General features: G+C 42.5%; 1 protein-coding gene across 8 annotated transcripts in view; it reads left to right on the forward strand.

Moving 5' to 3' along the window:
• The first annotated feature begins 423 nt into the window (after positions 1-423).
• LOC147111144 (RAF proto-oncogene serine/threonine-protein kinase-like) overlaps positions 424-25,104 on the forward strand; it is a 95,283-nt gene continuing 70,602 nt past the window's right edge. Inside the window, exons 1-3 of one of the 8 annotated variants that reach the window (XM_086001735.1) lie at positions 424-500; positions 18,843-18,955; positions 20,672-20,783. The gene's annotated coding sequence lies outside the window, so the exon portion shown is untranslated. Of the gene's footprint in view, positions 501-625; positions 835-960; positions 980-1,240; positions 1,446-3,580; positions 3,600-18,842; positions 18,956-20,671; positions 20,784-25,104 lie in introns of those variants that run through there. The other 7 variants (XM_086001733.1, XM_086001736.1, XM_086001734.1 and 4 more) reach the window with 7 other exon arrangements.

Here is a 25,104-nt window from a genome sequence, read left to right on the forward strand (position 1 = left end):
TCTCTGTGCCCCGGTAACATACTGATCATGGCTGTAATTCCGGACCATCAAGATCCAATATCTTATTTCAACTGCCTGGCGTCATCAAGGCGCTCGTCTTTCAACACTGGTGGAACAAATAGAAAACTTTTAACTTACTTCTTAAGTAACATATTTAACACGACACCTCCCCCGAATATTATGATTTAATTTGTTAAGTTTCCTGTTCTTCGGTATGATGTGGGTGTTTATTGTTTGTGTGCCCCTCTAAAAAGGGGGCACTTTTGTTGTCTCCTTAAGGATGCAATTAGAAGAGTTACACCTCCCCTCCCCCACGAAAAACAAATGCATATTTCCCATGGCCCGTGAACACCACCAGCATAAAGATCAGCAGCTTCTTGCAATGTTTAAAAAGTTCAAGGTTCCGTCTGATTCGAACTCGTGTGTGGGGGGGATGCAGGTATTGGTACCTCATGCAGAGGCGAGTGTGCATCGTGCAATGGCAGCAACTCACACAACTGGTTCGAAATTAGCATTTTCTTTTTATATATATTATTAAAAGTTTTAATCACTAACATTTTCTCCCAGCATCCCACGCAGAGTGCGATGTGAAAGAGTTGCGATCACAACAGTTGGCAGAGTGAGTGTGAGAGAGCAGTTCAAGTGGGGAATATGATGATGTCACCGGGCGACTACTTTTCCGCTTAGTTATGGCGGAGGTCAGCTTTAGAAAGTTACTTGGCCAACTTTGGGATTTCCAACCGGGCGCAATGGATCTGCGCTGAAACCCCCCACATTTACCCGGTTTTGTCGCAGGTTAAAGGGGCAGCGAGCGGACTGCTTTCGTTGAAAAGCGTGAGTGCCATTTGTGGATTGGGAAAGGGTTAAAGCCCCAGATTGTTCCTCTTGTGTTATTTTTTTTTGTGTGTGTCCTTCTTCGAGTTTTTTTTCTCTCTCTCGCTGCGGCAGAAGGGCCCGAAGCGTCGAGCTTTAAATCTCGGTAGGTTGGTGCCAAAGTGTCTGTTTGTTTTCTATCCCCCTCCCCCCGAATTTCTGCAGACCCGAAAGGATCCGCGGCGTCAGCCCATTTCTCTCTCGGCGGAACTCGCAGCGACCATTACATTGGAGCTGCTGTTAAAAATAGTGCAAACATCCGAGAGTCTAAGCGGCCGTGTAGCCTCCTCTGTCGCATAGGTTTTTTTTTTGGGGGGGGGGTATTGCCTTCTTTATCCTGCATTCTCTCTTTCTCTTTAAACTTGCAAGTGTCCTGATCTGTGATGTGCTGATTTTTCAGGCTGAATTTTCTTTACACAAATTCGCGGAGGTGGAACTAAAATTAGAATTTTTCAGGGGAGAAAAAATGTTCGGTTTGAGGGGGAACCGGTCGATGGTGTTGATCCTAGGAATGCCGTCAGCACACCCACGTTTTTAGCCGTGCTTCATTCAGCTCAAAATCAAACCCGCCAGTGAGTGCGCTCGATGGTTGACACTGTGGGGAGCCGATTGCTATCTGTTTTGTGGCTGTGATCTGAGGCTAGTTGTTTCAGTGGCCGCAGAAGTTTGAGAATTCACACGTGTGGGATTCGAGAAGCAGTCACGCGTGTCCGAAATCACACAGGCGAGGAGCTTGGGAGTTGTGAATTTCCACCCAAGTAATTAGGCAAGCGGTGGCATGAGGTTTCTAAAAGTGGAAACATCCATTTTGGCAATAAATTCTAGAAGTACAGATCCTTTCATAGTGATTGATAATTAACTAGTGATCTTTCCTTGATCACACGGATAGAAATACGATAGAGGCAGTACGGTATAATTCTTTTGATGCTATCACAGTAGGAGCCAGACCTCCTTGAAACAACCGAAGCATTTCTAAGTTGCATTGAAGGCTGAACTTATAATTCAGCCAGGAGCCACACGGCCCACAGAATGAACAAAACACACCAGTGCAAGTGTCACAGTTGTCTTTCCATTTGTGTAAAGCCCTCTGTAACTCGTATGTTGGTGATTTATAGGTCTTTATACCAATGAAAGCATTGCTATAGTTCGTTCCCTGTCACCAATGACAACTTAAAGCAAAATATTTTTTCAATCATTGTTATTTAGTGCTGCAGCCATCTTAGTAAGTTTTCCTTTTTAAAGAAAAACATGTAAATATATTTATGCTTTAAGGTGGCGTGTTGATAACTGGCGACTAGTATTTGGCAGAAAATCTGCTTCCAATCAGCAACACATTTATATTTGTAAGTACTGTAATTTTACAGTACATAGTTTGCATCTTCAGTTGTTTTACAGTCTATCGGTGTGAAGGTAGTACAGCAAAAATATTAATTGAAACATGCATAGGAGTAAGTGGATTTTACTGACAAAGCCATGGATTGAGGAAAACCCCCCAACTTTTTTGAATACTGGACGTGCTAAAATATAGATCCTCCAGCAATGACCCTAAAGTGTCCTTGGCCTTCAGTTTTTGGAATTATATAGGGTGTCTGTGTTGATGCATGTATCTGTTAGTGACTCACCCAGGAGGTAGCACTGAAAAGTATGGTGTCATGTGACTATCACATTGAAAATTCCAGTTTTTGCCTGTAATGATCCCCAGAGGGCACTTTTCTAAATTGGGGGGGGGGAATTATTTTTTGTATATACAATAGACCTATCCCCTCCCCCTCCCAACACTGTCTATGGAACTGTACAAAGAAGCATTTTGTAAATGGGATGCTTTACTTGTGATTGAACTATAAACAGCAATTCTATATCAGGCCAGGAAATATTAGAGAGCCTTATAAAGAAGATCTACTGTATTTTGTACAGTTGATCTGGGCAAGCAGGCTGTTATGCATATTTTTTGCAACTGGCTAAAATACACCAGCAATCCTGATGCTATCCTTGCTTAAATATGTGCGAATGCAACTGCACAAAGACTGGCATTTCTTTGTGTAACCTTATGAATAGGAGTTACACAAATTTGCATTCAGTAACTGTTCTGTGAATAACGACTGTGAACAACAGTCACTGTTTGTGTTGTTATAGCCTTGGGTAGGTCACTTGTCTGTACAGAAATAAGGTCGTACTGGGAGAGACTGTTATCTAGGTACTGACACATAAGTAAGCAATGTTGGAATTTGGATTTTTGTATAAGTGTTTCTTTTACCATGTATAGTAACTACTGCATATTCAAAACAAATAGCATATTCTGTAAGTTGGAAAAAAATACTCCAGTATGCAAATTCACTTTTGAGGCTAGTAGGCTGTGTTGTCGCCTGGCTAAATTTGTTAGTCGCTTAATTGTGTTTATAGCTATAGACCAACAACAACTTAGATTTAAATAGCACTTCTTATATACAGAGAATCATCAGCACTTTATTGGGTGGTGGATAATCAAGAGGACACCGAGCAGAAGGGAGAAAGAGGAGGAAGTCGAGAGGTGAGAGAAGCACAGTCAAAAAGGAACGTTTTTAAGGAGGTTTGTGAAGGGAGGAAGAGAGGTAGCAAGGGAGGGAGTTTGAGGGCAAGGCCATAGTGGCTGAAGGAGCAGCGAGCAATGGTGAGGTTGAAGCATAAATAGACAAGTATCGGAGGAGTAGAGGGTATGCGCTGGGACTATGTGCTGGAGGAGATCCGAGGTAAGGAGCAGCTAGGTTACTTAAGAATTTGAAGGGGCGGATGAGAGTCATAAAGTTAATTCTTGGGGACATGGGATACCAGTAGAATTTAGCAGGAATAATGAGGAATTTGGCTTTAGCGCAGGTTAGAAAATGGGCTCTGGGATGCTGCATCGTAGATTGTGAGTACATAAGCAATATAGATCTTTAGTAAATAATTTAGTGAATAACTTCGGATCATGATTGCCAGGCTCTGCTGAAATCAAATGAGCATGCAGTAATATAGGATTTCAGGATTGACTATCAGTAATAACAACAGAAAATGCTGGAAAAACGCAGCAGGTCAGGCAACATCCGTGGAGAGAAATTTGAGTTGACGTTTCGGGTCGAACCCTTCTTCAAAACTGGAAAGAGAAGAAAATAGATCGAAAGCAGGGCTGCGATCGGACAAAAGAAGTGGAAGAAACAAAAGAGCTAGACGAGATGGTAATAGGCTGAGATTAGGTGTAAAGTGTACTGGCAGGGCAAGAAATAGCTGCCAGGTGTGAGAGAGAAACAAAAGGAAAGGGGGGGGGCGGGAAAAGGAGTGGAAAAATTACAAGAAAAAATGTGTAACAGGGGCCGAGGGAGTTTTTACAGGGAGCACAATAGGAAATGTAGCACATGATTGTGATTCTTACCAAATTTGAACTCTATGCTGTTAAGTCATTTTATTTCCGTTTATAACTGATAGTAAAAGTAGTGATTCTGTTGATTATTACTTGACCAGTTTGGCATGTGATGGGGGTATATTTTTAGTGGTGTCACATGTCAATAGTTCAAAGCATATTGTGTATAATATAGTGACTTTCAACCACCACTGTGATGAGACGTTCTGTTTTCAGAGAGACGTTCCTTTTTTCACTTCTGCTCTTTTGTATGTAATTATCACATTGATAAGGGTGTTTTGAGGTGATTCTGAAATTACAGGAACGAAACTGCTGTTTCCAAGTTACAAGCTCCCATCTTCCACCCTCCATAAACTTAAGCTCATCCAAACGCTACTGCCCATAACCTAACTTGCACTAAGCCCCTTTCACCCATCACCCCGTGTTCACTGACCTACATTGGCTCCCTGTTCCCAAACGCCTCCATTTTAAAATTCTCATCCTCATGTTCAAATCCTTTCATTGCCTCACTGCTCTCTATCTCTAACCCTCTGAGAACTCTTGCGTTCCTCCAATTCGGGCCTCTTGTCCATCCCCACTTCCTTCGCCCTGCCATTGGTGGCCGTGCCTTCAGCAGTCTAAGCCCTAACCTCTGGAATTCCCTCCCTAAAGCTTTCCACTTCTCCACACCTCTCTCCTCCTTTAAGGCACTCCTTAAAACCTACCTCTTTGACTGTGTGTGTGTGTGGAAAGGCGCTATATAAATGCAAGTGTTTCTTTTTACTCAAGTAGTCCAAATGCCTGCTTGCGGAAGTTGTGATGATACTGCACTTTTTCAACACTTTCAACGTTTAGCTTGATGACAGAACTACCTTGGGGACAAAGGAGAAAAAAAAACACCAAACAAGTGATGTTTTGATTCTTAATTTAGGAGGCCTACAATTGAAATTGAAAGTTACCTCCTGTTTTCAAGTCCTGGATGTATGTTTGTGAAGTCTGTTTTAAATCTCAGCATTGTTTGTTTAAATTTCCTAACTTTTTATTGCACTGTTGTGTTTACTGATCATCTAATTTAAATTGCTGTTTACTGGCTGAATTTTGACTTCAGATGAGCCACCCAGTGAGATTGAAGCCACTCAGAGTAGATAATGTCAGTACTGTTAAAAAATCCAATTACCAAGAACAGATCCCCCTCACATGTAGGTGTGTCTTCTAATGATGAGCTGTCTGCTTTACTTAATGTGTTTGTACAAACAGCCCATTGGACAACTGGCATTTTTTAATATAATTATAGAACGATACTGAGGGGCTTTGATAGAGCAAGTAAGGGGAAACCGTTTCCTCTGGCAAGTGGGTTGATAACCAGAGGTCACAGATTTAAAATAATTGGCAAAAGAACTAGAGGGGAAATGAGGGGAAATCTTTTCAGAGAGTTGTTAAGATCTGGAACGCGCTACCTGAAAGGGTGGTAGAAGCAGATTCATAGAAACATAGAAAAATAGGAGCAGGAGTAGGCTATTCGGCCCTTTGAGCCTGCTCCGCCGTTCATAGAAACAGAAACATAGAAGATAGGAGCAGGAGTAGGCCATTCGGCCCCTCGAGCCTGCTCCGCCATTCGATGAGATCATGGCTGATCATCCAAACTCAGTACCCTGTACCTGCCTTCTCCCCATATCCCTTGATACCTTTAGCTCTAAGAAATATATCTAACTCCTTCTGGAATATATTTAAAGACTTGGCCTCAACCGCTTTCTGTGGTAGAGAATTCCACAGGTGAAGGAATTCTTCCTCATCTCTGTCCTAAATGGCTTACCCCTTATCCTTAGACTATGACCCCTGGTTCTGGACTCTCCGACCATTGGGAACATTCTACCTGCATCTAGTTTGTCCAGACCTGTCAGAATTTTATAAGTTTCGATGAGATCCCCTCTCATTCTTCTAAACTCCAGCGAGTATAATCCCAATCGACCCAATCTCTCCTCATACGTCATTCCTGCCATCCCAGGGATCAGCCTTGTGAATCTTTGCTGAACTCCTTCCATGGCTAGAACATCTTCCTCAGATAAGGCGACACCAAAGTGGATAACCTCGCATTTATCCACGTTATATTGCATCTGCCACGCTTCTGCCCAATCACCCAACCTGTCCAAATCATCCTGGACTTTCTCGGTATCCTCCTCGCAGCACACACGCCCACCCAGCTTTGTGTCGTCTGCAAACTTGGAGATATTACATCTAGTTCCCTCGTCTAGATCATTAATGTATATTGTGAATAGCTGGGGTCCAAGGACCGATCCCTGCAGTACTCCACTTGTCACTGCCTGCCACTCGGAAAAAGACCTGTTAATTCCTACTCTCTGCTTTCTGTCCGCCAGCCAGTTCTCTATCCAAGTCAATACCTTGCCCCCAATCCCATGTGCCTTAACTTTACACGCTAATCTCTTATGCGGGACCTTATCGAAAGCCTTTTGAAAGTCCAAATACACCACATCTACTGGTTCTCCCTTATCTATTTTCCCAGTTACAGCCTCAAAAAATTCCAGTAGATTAGTCAAGCACGATTTACCTTTTGTAAATCCATGTTGACTTTGTCCGATCCTGTCACTGTTTTCCAAGTGCTCAGCTATTACATCCTTTATAATGGAACTAGCATTTTCCCCACTACCGATGTCAGGCTTACCGGTCTGTAATTCCCCGCTTTCTCTCTACCACCCTTTTTGAATAGTGGGGTAACATTAGCTACCCTCCAATCCATGGGTACAGTTCCAGATTCCAGCGAATTTTGGAAGATGATCAGCAATGCATCTACTATTTCTAGGGCCACCTCCTTAAATACCCTAGGATGTAGATTATCAGGCCCTGGGGATTTATCGGCCTTCAATCCCGTCAATTTCCCTAACACCATTTCCCTACAAATACTGATTTCTTTCAGTTCCTCCCTCTCATCAGACCCTATGTTCTCCAACATCTCTGTGAGGTTATTTGTGTCCTCCTTTGTGAAGACAGAACCAAAATATGCATTTAATTGGTCTGCCATTTCTTTGTTCCCCATTATAACTTTCCCTGATTCTGACTGCAAGGGACCTACACTTGATTTCACTAATCTTTTTCTCTTCACATATCTATAAAAGCTCTTACAGTCAGTTTTTATGTTCCCTGAAAGCTTGCTTTCATATTCTATTTTCCCCTTCTTAATTAATCCCTTTGTCCTCCTTTGTTGAATCCCTTTGTCCTCCTTTGTTGAATCCTAAACTGCTCCCAATCCTCAGGGTTACCACTTTTTCTGGCCAATTTATATGCCCTCTCCTTGGATCTTATGCTATCCCTAATTTCCCTTGTTAGCCACAGTTGAGTCACCCTTTTTGTTTTATTCTTATCCCAAACTGGGATGAACAACTTCTTTAGTTCATCCATGCGGTCTTTGAATGTTTGCCATTGCCTATCCACCGTCAACCCTTTGAGGGCCATTCCCCAATCAATCCTACCCAATTCGTGCCTCATACCATCGTAGTTTCCTTTATTTAAATTCAGGACCCTATTCCTGATCCTCTATCTTAATACCATATTCCTGCTCTCTCCCCATACCCCTTGATGCCTTTTGTGTCTAGAAATCTATCTAGCTCCTTCTAACATATATTCAGTGACTTGGCCTCCGCAGCCTTCTGTGGTAGAGAATTCCACAAGTTCACCACCCTCCTGAGTAAAGAAATTTCTCCTCATTTTCAGTTGTAAATGTCCTACCCCATATTCTGAGACTGTGACCCCTTGTTCTAGACCCCCCCAGCCAGGGGAAACATCCAGTCTGTCTAACCCTGTCAGAATTTTATACGTTTCAATGAGATCCCCTCATTCTTCTAAACTCTAGTGAATACAGGCCTAGTCGACCCACTCACTCCTCATACGACAGTCCTGCCATCCCAGAAATCAGTCTGGTGAACCTTTGCTGCACTTCCTCTATGGCAAGTATATCCTTTCTTAGGTAAGGAGACCAAAACTGCACACAGTACTCCAGGTGTGGTCTCACCAAGGCCCTGTATAAATGTATAAGACATCCTTGCTCCTGTACTCAATCCTCTTGCAATGAAGGCCAACATGCCATTTGCCTTCCTAACTGCTTGCTGCACCTGCATGTTTGCTTTCAATGGCTGATGTACAAGGACACCCAGGTCCCTTTGTACATCAACATTTCCCAATCTATCACCATTTAAATAATACCCTGCCTTTCTGTTTTTCCTACCAAGTGGATAACTTCACATTTATCCATGTTATACTGCATCTGCCATGTATTTGCCCACTCACTCAACTTGTCTAAATTGCCTTGAAGCCCCTCTGCATCCTCCTCACAACTCCCAATCCCACCTAGTTTTGTGTCGTCAGCAAACTTGGAAATATAACATTTGGTTCCCTCATCCAAATCATTGATATATATTGTGAATAGCTGGGACCCAAGCACTGATCCCTGCGGTGGTCGTCTTCTTCGACAGTCCCTCGGAACCGAAGATTAAAAATTAGTTCTCAGGTGACTGATGAGTCCAATGCGGGACCTACAGTCTCTGTCACAGGTGGGGCAGATGGTGGTTGAAGGGGCGGGTGGCTTGGGTTGACGTGCGCTCCTTCCGCTGTTTGCGCTTGGCTTCCGCTTGTTCCCGGCGAAGAGACTCAAGGTATTTGGCGCCTTCCCGGATGCTTCTCCTCCACTTTGTACGGTCTTGGACCAGGGATTCCCAGGTGTCGGTGGGGGTGTTGCACTTTTTCAAGGAGGCTTTGAGGGTGTCCTTGAAGCGTTTCCTCTGCCCACCTGGGGCTCTCTTGCTGTGTCGGAGCTCCGAGTAGAGCGCTTGTTTTGGGAGTCTCGTATCGGGCATGCGGACGATGTGACCCGTCCATCGGAGTTGACCGAGCGTGATCAAAGCTTCGATGCTGGGGATGTTGGCCTGAGCGAGAACACGGATGTTGGTGCGCCTATCCTGCCAATGGATTTGCAGAATCTTGCGGAGGCAGCATTGGTGCTACCTCTCCAGTGCTTTGAGGTGCCTGCTGTACATGGTCCATGTCTCTGAGGCATACAGGACGGCGGGTATTGCTACTGCTCTGTAGACCATGAGCTTGGTGTCGGGTTTGAGGTCCTGGTCTTCAAACACACTCTTCCTCAGGCGACGAAAGGCTGCACTGGCACACTGAAGGTGGTGTTGGACTTCGTCATCGACGTCTGCCCTTGTTGATGGAAGGCTCCCGAGGTATGGAAAGTGGTCCACATTGTTCAAGGCCTTGTCGTGGATCTGTACTGCGTGGTGGGGGGCAGTACTGTATGGCGGGGGCAGGTTGGTAGAGGACCTTTGTCTTATGGATGTTTAGTGTAAGGCCCATGCTCTCGTATGCTTCGGTGAAGGTGTTAACGATGGTTTGGAGTTCGACTGCCGAGTGTGCGCAGACGCAAGTGTCGTCTGCATACTGTAATTCGGTACCCCACTAGTCACCGCCTGCCACCCCGAAAAGACCCGTTTATTCCTACTCTTTGTTTCCTGTCTGTTAACCAATTTTCAATCCATGTCAGTATATTACCCCCAATCCCATGTGCTTTTAATTCTGCACACTAACCTCTTATGTGGGACTTTATCAAAGGCCTTCTGAAAATCCAAATACACCACATCCACTGGTTCTCCCTTATCTATTCTACCAGTTACATCCTCAAAAAACTCCAGTAGGTTTGTCAAACATGATTTCCCTTTCATAAATCCATGTTGACTTTGTCTAATCCCTTTGATATTTTCTAAGTGTCCTGTTATCGCATCCCTTTATAATAGACTCTAGCAGTTTCCCTACTACTGATGTTAGGCTAACCGGTCTGTAGTTCCCTGTTTTCTCTCTCCCTCCTTTTTTTAAATAGTGGGGTTACATTTGCCACCCTCCAATCTGCAGGAACTGTTCCATAATCTAGAATTTTGGAAGATGACAACCAATGCATCCACTATTTCCATGGCTACCTCTTTTAGTACTCTGGGATGCAGATTATTAGGCCCTGGTGATTTATCGGCTTTCAGTCCCATTAATTGCTCCAGCACTTTTTTTTACTAATTTCCTTTAATTCCTCCTTCTCACTACACCCTTGGTTCCCTAACATTTCTGGGAAGCTATTTGTGTCCTCTTCCGTGAAGACAAAAACCAAAGTATTTGTTTAATTGCTCTGCCATTTCCTTGTTCCTCATTATAAATTTCTGACTAAGGGACCTACAATAGGAACTTTCAAAAGACAATTGGACATATACTTGATTAGGACTAATTTGAAGGGTTATGGGGAAAAAGCTGAGGTGTGGGACTAAATTGGAGGCAGGCAAAGAGCAGGCATGATGGGCCGAATTTAAAAAAAAGGTGGTAGAGAGAAAACGGGGAATTACAGACCGGTAAGTCTGACATCGGTAGTGGGGAAAATGCTAGAGTCCATTATAAAAGATGTAATAGCAGAGCACTTGGAAAACAGTGACAGGATCAGACAAAGTCAACATGGATTTACAAAAGGTAAATCGTGCTTGACTAATCTGCTGGAATTTTTTGAGGATGTAACTGGTAAAATAGATAAGGGAGAACCAGTGGATGTGGTGTATTTGGACTTTCAAAAGGCTTTCGATAAGGTCCCGCATAAGAGATATTAGCGTGTAAAGTTAAGGCACATGGGATTGGGGGCAAGGTATTGACTTGGATAGAGAACTGGTTGGCAGACAGAAAGCAAAGAGTTGGAATAAACGGGTCTTTTTCCGAGTGGCAGGCAGTGACTAGTGGGGTACCACAGGGATCGGTCCTTGGACCCCAGCTATTCACTATATATATTAATGATCTAGACGAGGGAACTAGATGTAATATCTCCAAGTTTGCAGACGACACAAAGCTGGGTGGGCGTGTGTGCTGTGAGGAGGATGCCGAGAAACTCCAGGATGATTTGGACAGGTCGGGTGATTGGGCAGAAGCAATATAACGTGGATAAATGCGAGGTTATCCACTTTGGTGTCAAAAACAGGAAGGCAGATTATTATCTGAATGGCAATAGATTGGGAGAAGGGGAAGTGCAACGAGACCTGGGTGTCCTTGTGCACCAATCGCTGAAGGTAAGCATGCAGGTGCAGCAGGTGGTTAAGAAGGCAAATGGTATGTTGGCCTTCGTAGTGAGAGGGTTTGAGTACAGGAACAAGGATGCCTTGCTGCAGTTGTACAGGGCCTTGGTGAGACCACATCTTGAGTATTGTGTGCAGTTTTGGTCACCTTATCTGAGGAAGGATGTTCTTGCCATGGAGGGAGTGCAGCGAATATTCACCTGGCTGATACCTGGGATGGCAGGAATGACTTATGAGGAGAGAATGGGTCGATTGGGATTATACTCGTTGGAGTTTAGAAGAATGAGAGGGGATCTCATTGAAACTTATAAAATTCTGACAGGACTGGACAGACTAGATGCAGGAATGATGTTCCCGATGGTCGGGGAGTCCAGAACCAGGGGTCACAGCCTAAGGATAAGGGGTAAGCCATTTAGGACAGAGATGAGGAGGAATTTCTTCACCCAGGGAGTGGTGAACCTGTGGAATTCTCTACCACAGAAGGCAGTAGAGGCCAATTCATTAAATATATTCAAGAAGGAGTTGGATATATTTCTAAAGGATATGGGGAGAAAGCAGGGACAGGAGTTTGATCAGCCTTGATCTCATTGAATGGCAGAGCAGGCTCGAGGGGCCGAATGGCCTACTCCTGCTCCTATCTTCTATGTTTCTATGAATGGCCTCCTTCTGTGCTGTAAGGTTCTATGATTCTATTCTATGTTGATGAAGTATATAAAAACATTGCTAAAGAAGTAAACTTCCTAACCTTTTGTTTTGTGTTATTCTGAATTTGTTTTTTGCTGAGTGCATTTGCAGCTTTTTCTTGTAATACTGATACAAGAACAGAAAGATTCTCTCAAAGCACATGCAGGTAAAACATGGTTGCTGGATAAGATTGGAAATGTTTTGTTACATGTTTTCAATGGTTTGTGCCAAGTAAAGTTGACCGTTCAGCATTATCTCTATCGTTTTCACTGAATTATAGTGTGTAATCTTTTAAAAAGGTACAAAGAGTGGAAGGTTTCTAGGATAGAAGGTCTATTTTAAATTTGTTTTTGTATTGTTTACAGTTTATCACATGCACTTCAAGTTAGCCAGTCTTGTGTTCCTCCAGATCAGCTAGAATAACAGACTTGATGGTAACTGTGTCAGGCTGCAAATGGGTGGGCAACACTGAAAATGGTAGTCCTACCAGGGTATCAGGAATACTTCACTTGAAATTTACTTTCTAAATTTAACAAGAATGTTGCACATTCCCTATCGCTATTCATGTGAACCTCAGCAGTGAGTATTAGTAGGGTCCTCAACTCTGGGGACATTACAATGGAGTCTGAAGCTGTCCTCACTGGAATCCACCCCACACACATACACAACACAAACTTCAGAGTGGGCACTATGGTTGATTTCCCTTCCCTGACGCAGGAGTGCTAAAGGCAGTTGTAGCCCCCTCCTCCCTCCTCCCCCCCCCAACCACCAACCATCACCCTGATTGAGATCAGCTAACTCAGCATAGTTCCAGGTTTGAACCATAGACCTCTGCGGTCTGTATGGCTCAGTTATTTATTGGATAAATTGAGACACTAAAGGCGAGATCACAATTGTAATGAAGGCTGAACTGTAGATTACCCCTAGAACTGAATTAATATTTATGCATCAAAATAGGACATTTATTCATATTTTTTTCTCGCCCCTTACCCTTTCTCTCCTGAAAGTGGTGACTCATGCTTTATGGGTGGCAGTGGTCCTCTATTACCTTGCCCAAGTGGCTAGTCTTGATATGCGAGTTTAACCGGTAAATATTGTTGGCAAATTATAGTGTTGACACACATTTCCAACAGAAGCTCAGCCTGGCTTTTTTCCCCACTTACCTAGCCCTGGGATGCTGAGGCCACTTTTTTCCATCACCATTGCCACCCTGAGATTGGCTAACTCAGTACAGTACAAAGTATCAAACCTAAACCTTTGGAGGAGCTTAATAACAACTTGCATTAATATAGTGCCTTTAATTTAGTAGAACATCACAAGGCTTTTCACAGGAACGTTATCACACAAAATTTGACACTGTGCCAAAGAAGGAGACATTGGGACAGGTGACAAAAAGCTTGGTCGAAGAGGTAGATTTTAAGAAGGTTCTTAAAGGTGGAGAGGTTTAGGGAGGGAATTTCAGAGCTTGGGGCCTAGATAGCTGAAGGCACGACTGCCAAGACAAGAGGCCAGATTTGGAGGAACACAGAGTTCTTGAAGGATTGTAGGGCTGGAGGAGATTACAGAGCTAGGGAGCGGCAAGGCCATGGAGGAATTTGAACACGAGGATGAGAATTTTAAAATGGAGGCATTCAGGGGACTGTGAGCCAGTGTAGGTTAGCAAGCACAGGGATGATGGGTGAGTGGGACTTGAAAGAAAGAAAGAAAGAAAGACTTGCATTTATATAGTGCCTTTCACGACCACCGGATGTCTCAGTGCTTTACAGTCAATGAAGTACTATTTGAAGGGGAGTCACTGTTGTAATGTGGGAAGTTAGGATAGGTGCAGCAGAGTTTTGGAAGAGCTTAAGTTTTTGGAGGGTGGAAGATGGAAGCTGGCCAGGAGAGCATAGACAAGTCAATGTGGTTGGGCATGGTTGGAGATGGGCGATATTAGAAAGGTAGAGGTAGTGGGCTTGTAGACGGAATGGATCTGGGACTGGAAGCTCAGCTGAGGGTGGAATAGGATGGCGAGGTTGCGAACAGTCTAGTTCAGCCTGAGACAGTGGCCAGAGAGGGGGATGCAGTTTGTGGCGGGAGCTGAAGACAATGACTTTGGTCTTCCCAATGGAGGAAATTTTGGCTCATCCAGGACTGGATGTCGGACAAGCAGTCTGACAACACAGTCAGTGGTAGGGTTGAGAAAGATGATAATGCACCACTTGTATTTTCCTGCTGAGTTATTTGGAGTTAATTCATATAGTTCAGTAAATTCAGAGATATCCTGCAGTTCCAGACATTTATATACAGGTAATTCAAAATTACAACTAGCATTAGAAATTTTTCAGAAGAATAAATGTTACGATTTTCAGATATTCTGTGATAGAATATTTGTGTTTTGAAAGGTTTAAAAGATTTATCAACAGTTTAAAAGAAATCTTTAGGAATTGATTTTCAGATGAAGATCAGGTTCTTTGTAAATTTGGAGAACTAGACCTGCATCACAGGGTATATAGGATGATTACCCATTACTGGGCAACGGCAACATGGAAAAAATATTAATAGGCCATAAAACTAGACGGTCAGTGACTGTATTACATTTGAAGTTCAGATGTCATAGTGTTAAACTTGGTGATGCTGTGACACAATGCTTTTTTCACCAGCTTTTTAGCCATTTGTAAATATATTTAGCCACATAAAGCCCAGTATTAGTAATTTGCAAGTTGGAGAATGGCCAGAGCAATCCCTGCATTCGATTAACTGGCACTGAATGTCACGCAGAGCCCTGTTGAAAATTGATTTGGCTTATGTTAAATTCTAATGACATCAACTGAAAATGGAAATGCTTAAAGTTGGCATTGTATCAAGAAGGAGCTCCATTGAGCAGATCAAAAAACGGATTTTTTTTTGGTACAGTGGCTCACCCTCAAGTTAATTCAAGTTTGAAATAACAACAGAAAATGCTGGAAAAACTCAGCAGCCCAGGCAACATCCGTGGAGAGAAATTAGAGTCGACGTTTCGGGTCTAACCCTTTTTCAAAACTGGAAAGGAAATGAAATAGATCGAAAGGCAGGGCTGGGAGAGAACAAAAGAAGTGAAGAGACATTAAGAGGTATTCAAAACGAGACGAGATGGTGATAGGACTAGTGGAGACAAAAGATGGTTCAGATTAGGTGTGAAATGTTCTGGCAGAATGAGAGACAGCTGCCATGTGGGAGAGAGAAAAAAAAAGGAAAGCGGGGGGGGGGGGGGGAAAAACCAAAACAAAGGGGTGGATAAAAAATATAAGTAAAAATATAATAGGGGCCGAGGTTATGATCTGAAATTGTTGAACTCGATATTGAGTCCGGAAGGCTGTAAAGTGCCTAATCGGAAGATGAGGTTCTGTTCCTCGAGTTCATGTTGAGCTTCCGTGGAACAATGCACGAGGCCAAGGACGGTGAGGTCCGAGTGGGAATGGAGCGGTGAATTAACATGACAGGCGACCGGAAGCTCGGGGTCACCCTTACGGACTGAACGGAGGTGTTCCGCAAAGTGGTCACCCAATCTGCATTTGGTCTCCCCAATGTACAGGAGACCGCATCGTGAGCAGCGAATACAGTGTACTAGATTGCAAGAAGTACAAGTAAATCGCTGTTTCACCTGGAAGGGGTGTTTGGGGCCCTGGACAGTGGGAAGGGGGGAGGTATAGGGGCAGGTGTTACATCTCCTGCGCTTGCACGGGAAGGTGCCAGGTTTTAAGTTTGTTTGCACTGCCAGACATTTCAAATGACTTTTAAATCCAGATTATTTTATAGAAAAAATATTTTGCTGACTCCAGACTTTAACCTCAATTGAAATGGTCCTAACTTTACAACATTAAAAAGATAACTCTATGACTGATCTCTGCAATGTTGTAGTGATGAGGCACTGAGCAGAGCTCTGGGAGCAGTTCACCTACCCAACCTCTTGAACAAAGAAGGGTAGAAAGTATCTGAAAGGACAGTCTTGCCAATACCAACAAACATTTGATTCATGGACCCATTAGCCTTCAGTTACATACCCCATATAGTTATAACAGTTCTTGTTCATCACCCTGAATTCATATGAAATGTGATAAGTAATTCATTCACCCAGATGCAATAATTAATGGGAGAACTGGTATTTCAAAAATCTGAAATATCTTGTGCCTTGTAATCAATAATCCATAGACTGTTTGCTAGAAGATATTGTTGGGAATGTTTCTTTCCAGGATTAGATGCAGTTGAGATGCAGTCCTTGCATTGGACCAATGGAAGCAATCGTTCACTATCAGTATAAGAATTTAAAGGTCAAGGACGAGAAAAACTTGGGCATTGAAGCTCTACAGTATTCTTAACTCTTCCATTACAGCTTCCATTTAAACACCCCTAATGTTTTTATCTTTACAACTTAGACTAGTCGTCACTCCTTCTTCCTAGTATAACTTTTAAATGTACTTTTCACTGATTTTAAATGTATATCCTCTAGTCCTATTTTTCTGTCTTAATTTAAAATTAATAGGTTATTACTACAAAGCACAGTATATAAACATGGCTCCAGAGTATGGATACAATCTTCTTAAGTTTCATTATAAATTAGTTTGAACTTTTTATTTAATGAATATAATCTGTAGGTGTACCATTTTGCACAAGCCCTGTTAGTACAGTGCCGACCAGACTTTCAACAGGGGAATGTTCTTGGCATGATTCCAAGAGACCACATTGCCAGGAGCAGGGCACATAATACAACCCAGTTTTTGTTACAGTCAGCACTTTTAACATGGTTCTGAAAACAGTACTGTAGTTTTACTGTATGAAGTAATCCTCAGAGTCTAAAACTAAACCTAGACTAACTAAACACTATATATTTTAATGTATGATTCTCTGATGTAAGAGCACCATGAAGTGAAGTCTTGCACATCGCACATATTTTGGTTGTGTATTCAATGTTTCTATAAATGGCTATCATTAGGGGTGGTTGAGGGGGGTGGGGGGGAGACTAATACAGCCCTAGAGTAGGCCAAGTTCCACTTGCCATATTTTTTCATTTTAAATATATTGCAGTAATCTTGGGACAAAATGAAACTGAATACCTGTCTTAGGCCCACACTGGACAGTGTACTTTTATGGAAACTGAATGGTGCCACATACTTGCTTTAACTCATTCATTTCTTTTGTGTTTGTTTTGGAAGAGGATCTTGGCATTTGAATTACCTACAACCCTTTTTAACCCCATGTTAACTGTAGGCATATGTATGTGTAGCAAAATAAAATCAAGATGCATTTTTTGTTGTTGTAAGAATATAGTTTGCAGTGCTGCTTTAATTGTCCTTCATTAAGATTATTAGAATTTTTTGCAGGGAAATAATTTCATAGAGTTTGATACTAAATATATATATTTTGAAAGCAACAAAGGCCACAGTTAAGGATGGAATCCTTTGCTCTGGCTCCAAAAAAAAAGCAATTTTTAAAATTTTTGCAAAGCAATTTTTAAGATTGTTATAAAGAAAAAAAAACACTCCTGTTTGTGGGCTTTGTATTAAATGTCACATGATGTATTTCAAACAAATCATGGGTAAAAATAGTGCATTCTTTTTATTTTATTTGTATTTGACTAGTTAGGCAATTTTGCTCTAATCTCATCAGAGCTGCAATTTCACTAATTCTGGAAGGAAGGCTTGCATTGGCCAATCTGTGTTGACGGATTGCAGCTAATAGTTGATCTCATTCAATCATAGAGAGCTAACTGGTTGTGTTGTCTAGTCTTCGGTGAAACAAATCTCTCATTTTTGATAATGTGACCTCATGACCATTTTTATTGAGTATGATGTTTATGGGTCCATATAAACCTGATTGGCAGCCCATTTAGGAACTGGAGCTACTGGTGGTTCTTGAGTTCTGACGATCAGCCTTTTTTAGCAAGCAAAATGCAGTTAGATTAGGAGGTGAGAAGAATTTACAGTGCAACAAGGTGATTCATTGTCAGTTAGCAATTGATGGCATATTTTTCTACATTTCACCGTACAGACTTCCCATTATTATCCAATGTTCTTTTTGTCCAAATTTTAGGATTTTCTTAAAATAGCAATGATACACTGAAATAAATACAGATGCTTTTGTAACTACTTGTTCGACACAACCATCAAAATGCTTTATATGTTTTTGTGTGATTCCTGTTTGGAAATGCAGATTTCGGGATTGGTGTTGCATAAATAAAAAAAATGCACAAATTAGCTAGGATTCAGTAAATGCTCCAACATGAGAGCTTCTGACCTACTTAATGGATTAGAACTGTGATGCAAGCACACTGTGATGAATTTGGGAAATTGCTTGATAGCACGCTAAAGAGACATCTAGAATCTAAGGAATGTAAACTGTTTAAATGTTACATCTGTTCAGCTTTCATAACCATATTAAATGCAGATGACATGAGCGGTCCTGTAAATTAAGAGATGAGCAAAAAACACAATAAGCTGAGCCCTTAGATGATTTTTTTAAAAGCTTGGTTTTAAAACTCTCGTCATTTTGTCCAGATGTTTTAATATTACACACATTCCATCATAGACATGGATCTACTAGAACGGAATTATGCATACACTGATGTGTTTGTTAAAGCTGCATTCACTTCACCCACATTTTTGTTTTGCTTAAAACAAATCTCCCTATCAAACAAGGAAATTATCTACTATTATCCTAAGTTTGCATTTGCACTCTGCTAACTTTACAGAAACAAATGTTCCCACTACAGCTGTGTAATCGGGCCCATACTGATTACAGATGTAGTCCAGGTCCTGTTGTCAAAAACTTAAGAACTGTTTTTACTGATGTTCACTTGTTTTGTTTCAAAGGCCAGGGTGCAAGAAGCACAGAAGTAAAAACCAGTTGCCGCCTTTTTCCATTTTGCTGCCTTAAAAGCTAAATGTGCATCAACTGTGATTTGTTTTGGATGCCTCTTGTGTGGGTGAGTCAGTCAATTTCTTTTTAAAAACAAAAAAGTGTTTGGAAATGTAGCTTTGAAACCAGTATTTATACCACTTGTATAACAGAAAATGCTGGAAAAACTCAGCAGGCCAGGCAACGTCCGTAGAGAGAGAAACAGAGTTAACGTTTTGGGTCGAAACCCTTCTTCAGAACAGTTCTGAAGAAGGGTTCCGACCTGAAACGTTAACACTCTCCACGGATGTTGCCTGGCCTGCTGAGTTTTTCCAGCGTTTTCTGTTATTTCGGATTTCCAGCATCTGCAGTATTTTGCTATTTATACCACTTGGTTTTGCTACTTTAAGCCTTGGACACAAAATTTATACTATATATATTTTTTATTTATTTATTTATTTAGTGACTATGTTGTACTAGGCAATGGAACATTGTTCTCTGAACCCAGTGTCAGCATCAAGTGCTCTGGAATTAGTTAGTGTTGATCTTATTAGTTGTCTTTCCCTCCTGACACTTCAGTTGGATATTTCAATTTTACAAACCAGTTCCCCTCTTGGTTTTTATGAATGGGATTGTCTAGCTCTCAGCTATTCTAGGCTAGCTAAATAAAATGCCCTGCATCAATTTACCCCTCTGAATAAAAAGAAAGACTTGCATTTACAGTATATAGTGCATTTCGCGACCAAAGCACTTTACAGCCAATGAAATACTTTTGAAGTGTAGTCACTGTTGTAATGTAGGAAACACGGTAGCCAATTTGCACACAGCAAGCTCCCACAAACAGCAATGTGATAATGACCAGATAATCTGTTTTTGTTATGTTGATTGAGGGATAAATCTTGGCCAGGACACAGGGGATAACTCCCCTGCTCTTCTTCAAAATAGTGCCATGGGATCTTTTACGTCCACCTGAGGGAGCAGACGGGGCCTCGGTTTAACATCTCATCCGAAAGGCGGCACCTCTGATTGTGCACCCTCAGCACTGCACTGGAGTGTCAACCTAGATTTTTGTGCTCAAGTCACTGGAGTGGGACTTGAACCCACAATCTTCTGACTCAGAGGCGAGGGTGCTACCCAATGCGCCACAGCTGACACTCTTATAAGTACAACAAATACTTAAAAAATGGAATTTAACTCTTCAATTGTAGTGTTTCCTGAAAGATCATCTAGAGTGGAATTGGCACAATTAGAAATTTCACTTCTGTGCTTTAATTATAATTCCTTAAATGTAAATACATAAAGAACAATAATTTTCCTATTTTCTTACCTTCTGGAGCACTGACCTTTGCTGGGGTACAAGTCTTCATACGTGAGCCTAGGTAGTGAATGTTGACAGGATGCTTGACTGTGAAGGATATCAGATTTTCGGTCACTCCTGTCCTCGCCCAACATCTATGCATGTGCGTTTGCTAGTGGGGTCATTACATAGCAGTCAACTGCCTTAGATTACATTTGTAGTCCGTGATGAGAAAAAGTTCAAGCTTGGGTATAATGAGCCCCTAACTTGAATAGCTGACTGATGGTGCCTAGAATTGCATGAAGGGCAAGGTTCTGGAGGACTGTTGGAATTGTACCCTTCAGGAGAAAAGGGGAAAAATGGGGAGAGGAATGTTTGATTTTGTTTCAATGATTATGGTGATTGCTGCTTTGGAGAGATGTTTTTTGTAGTTGTATGATGTAAATTTGAAGCTGATTGATATTGGGCAACTGGTGTTCATTTCATTAACTTCATTTTTTTTAATAGACTGCCACAAGATTTAAGTAAAGCTTGGATAAGCAATAAAGAAATATGAAGGCATTTGATAAGGTTCCACACAAGAGATCGTTATCATAAATGAAAGCGAATGGAATTGGAGGTAACCTTTGTGACATGGGTTTGTAATTGGTTGGGAGGTAGGAGACTAAAAGGAATGTACTCTGATTGGCAGGATATAACAAGTGGTGTTCCCCAGGGATCTGTAATGAGATCTTAGTTTTTCACCATATATATTAATGACTTGGATTAAGGAACAGAGATTTATATATCCAAGTCTACAGAGGACAAGTTAGGCACAGTAAGTTGTGTGGATGGGAGCAGGAGGCTACAAAGGGACAAAACTATAGCAAAATAAAGAACTTCCACTTATATAGTGCCTTTCACAATCTTGGGACATTCAAAGTGCTTTACAGCCAATTAAGTATTTTTGTAATCTAGTCACTGTTGTAATGTAGGAAACGTGGCAGTCAATTTGCGCACAGCATCGTCCCACAAACAGCAGTGTAATAATGACCAGATAATCTGTTTTAGTGATGTTGGTTGAGGGATAATTATGGCCAGGACACCAGGGAGAACTCCCCTGCTCTTCTTTGAAAAGTGCGATGAGTTCTTTTTGCCCATCCGAGACGTCAGATGGGGCCTTGGTTTAACGTCTCATCCGAAAGATGGCACCTCTGACAGTGCAGCACTCCCTCAGTATTGCACTGAGTGTCAGCTTAGATTTTATACTCAAGTCTCTGGAGTGGGACTTGAACCCATGACCTTCTGACTCGGGCGAGATTGCAACCACTGAGCCATGGCTGATGCCTGGCAGATGGAGTTCAATGCAGGGAAGTGTGAGGTTATCCATTTGGATCAGAGAAAGAGAAATCAGAATATGTTCTAAATGGTGAGAGACTAGGAGCTGTGGAGGAACAAAGTGATTGAGGTGTCCATATACACAAATCACTAAAAGCTAGTGCACAGGTGCAAAAAGTAATCCAAATGACTAATGGAATGTTGGCCTTTATCTCAATGGGTTGGAATTCAGAAGTGAGGAAGTGATGCTTCAATTGTACAATGCCATAGTCAGACCCCATCTGGAGTATTGCTTTCAGTTTTGGGCACCGAACCTCAGGAAAGAGATATTGGCCTTGGTGGGGATACAGTGTGGATTCACCAGATTGATGCCAGGTCTTAAAGGGCTAAGTTATAAGGACAGGTTCCATAAACTTGGTTACTATTCCCTTGAACTTAGAAGGTTGAGGGGTGATCTAACAGATGTGCTTAAAATGTTTAAGGGATTCTATAGGGTATTTCCTCTGGCCGGGAAGTCCAGAACAACAGGGCATAATCTTCAAGTTTGAGCTAGGCCATTTAGGAGTGAAATGGAAATCTGGAACTCTCCCCCTGAAAGGCTGTGGATGGTGGGTCAATTAAAACCTTCAAGACTGAGATCAATAGATTGTTGTTAGGTAAGAGTGTCATGGGATATGGAGAAAAGATCCATAAATGGAGCTGCGGCACAGATCACCATGATCTTATTGAATGGTGGAACATGCTTGAGAGGTTGATTGGCCTATTATTCCTGTGTTCCTATGTGTAGACTGGGCTTTAAATTGCAAATGATTCTGTAGTGATCAGGCATCAAAGAGAGAAAAAGAAACTTGGTTTTTATTTATTCATTCAGGGGATGTGGGCGTTACTGGAAAGGCCAGCATTTATTGCCTGTCCCTGTCATTTTAACTTGAATGTAAGTTGCTGACCAGTCAGCATGGAGTTGTGGACCAGGTTGAAGCCCCTTTCTTTTATTCTTTGTCTGCTTGATCTGGTACCAGAAATAAACAAGTCTTGACAAAGGGTTCACATTGACTCTATTTTCTCTCCACGGATGTTGCCTGGCCTGCTGAGTTTTTCCAGCATTTTCTGTTATTTATAAACAAGACAATGATGAGTAACCTTTGATTGTCCTGCTGCCATCAAAATCAAGTCAATGCTGTACAAATCCCTATAAACAAACACCTGTTTCTGAGCTCACTGCTGCCCTCGCTAAATAAAACAATGTCAAGATAGCGATTATTGTCATAAGTGCTGTGACTGATGGGGGAGGAGATAGCGGAAGTGCTTGCCATAATTTTTGAATCTTCCCTAGACGCGGGGGAGGTGCCTGAGGATTGGAAAGTGGCAAATGTGACACCATTGTTCAAGAAAGGGTGTAAGTTTAACATCAGTGGTGAGTAAAGTTTTCAAAACAATAATCAAGGGAACAATTAACAGCACTTGGAGAGGTTTAAACGAATTAAAGGAGAGCCAACACGGATCTGTAAAAGGCAGATCGTGTTTGACTAATCTAATTGAATATTTTGACGAAGTAACGGAGGATTGTTGAAGGGAAAGCAATAGATGTTGTCTACATGGATTTTAGGAAGGCGTTTGACAAAGTACCACATAGAAGGCTGATTAACAAAATTGAGGCTCATGGAATAGGTGGGTCAGTGGCAGCTTGGATAAGGAATTGGCTTAAGAATAGAAAACAGCGAGTTGTGGTAAATGGCTGTTTTTCAGACTGGAGGATGATAGACAGTGGTGTTCCCCAAGGGTCAGTGCTGGGGCCACTGCTTTTTTTGATGCATATAAATGACCTGGATATTGGCATACAGAGTAGAATTTCTAAATTTGTCGATGACACCAAACTTGGGGGTGTGGCAAGCAGTGAGGATGATACCAATCGACTGCAACAGGACATAGATAGGCTAGCAGAATGGGCAGACAAGTGGCAGATGGAATTTAATACAGAGAAGTGTGAGGTAATGCATTTTGGCAGAAGGAACAGGGAGAGGCAATATACACTTAATGGCACAGTTTTAAAGAGTGTGCAGGGACCGAGGGACCTGGGAGTTAATCTGCATAGGTCCTTGAGGGTGGCAGGACATATTTAGACAGAGTGGTTAACAAATCCTATGGGATCTTGGGCTTCATAAATAGAGGTATTGAGTACAAAAGTAGAGAAGTTATGCTGAACCTTTATAAAAACGCTGGTTAGGCCACAACTGGAGTATTGCGTCCAGCTCTGGTCACCACACTTTAGGAAGGATGTGAGGGCCCTTGAGAGGGTGCAGAGGAGATTTACCAGAATGGTTCCGGGGATGGGGGATCTTAGCTACAAGGAGAGGTTGGAGAAGCTGGATTCGCTACCATCACTGAATCCCCCACTATCAACATCCTGAGGGTTACCATTGATCAGAAACTGAGCTGGATCAGCCATGTGGCTGTGGCTACAAGAGCAGGCCAGAGGCTGGGAATTCTGTGGCGAGTGTCTCACCTCCTGACTCCCCAAAGCCTTTCCACCATCTACAAGGCACAAGTCAGGAGTGTGATGGAATACTCTCCACTTGCCTGGATGAGTGCAGCTCCAACAACACTCAAGAAGCTCAACACCATCCAGGATAAAGCAGCCCGCTTGATTGGCACTCCATCCACCACCTTCAACATTCACTCCCTCCACCACCGGTGCACTGTGGCTGCAGTGTGTACCATCTACAAGATGCACTGCAGCAACTCACCAAAGCTCCTTCAACAGCACCTTCCAAACCCGCGACCTCTACCACTTAGAAGGACAAGGGCAGCAGACACATGGGAACATCACCACCTACAAGTTTCCCTCCAAGCCACACACCATCCTGACTTGGACCTGTATCGCCATTCCTTCACTGTCGCTGGGCCAAAATCCTGGAACTTCCTTCCCAACAGCACTGTGGGTGTACCTACACCATATGGACTGCAGCGGTTCAAGAAGGCGGCTCACCACCATCTTCTCAAGGGCAATTAGGGATGGGCACTAAATGCAGGCCTAGCCAGCGACGCCCACATCCCATCAATGAATTTTAAAAAAGGAGGTTGAGAGGTGATTTGATAGTGGTGTACAAGATTATGACTGGTTTGGATAGGCTAGATGGGGAAAGGCTGTTCCCACTGGTTGATGGTACAAGGACTAGGGGACACAGATTTAAGGTTTTGGGCAAGAGATACAGGGGGAATGTGAGGAAAAACTTTTTTACGCAGCGAGTGGTGAGGACCTGCAACTCGCTGCTGACTGAGGTGGTGGAAACTGAGACACTCAATGTTTTCCGGGGGAGACTGGATAGGCACTTGAGGGAAATAAACTTGCAGGGCTATGGGGATAGGGCGGCGGAATGGGACTGACTGGATTGCTCCAGAGAGCCGGCACGAACTCGATGGGCCGAATGGCCTCCTTCTGTGCCGTTATGACTCTCCTATGACTATGATGCTTTAGGGTTAATTATGTTACTCAGAGGATAAGTATGTGCTTGGATCATTGAATACTGTATACTAGTATCGTGTCTTTGCTTTGGCACTGTTTTCATGTGGGCAATGCTCCCATGTGGGATAGTTTGTTCACTGTACATGCAATATTAACTAAT

This window comes from Somniosus microcephalus, chromosome 11, assembly GCF_052327205.1.
Source record: "Somniosus microcephalus isolate GS21.2 chromosome 11, FLI_Smic_1.0, whole genome shotgun sequence".
Taxonomy (NCBI): domain Eukaryota; kingdom Metazoa; phylum Chordata; class Chondrichthyes; order Squaliformes; family Somniosidae; genus Somniosus; species Somniosus microcephalus.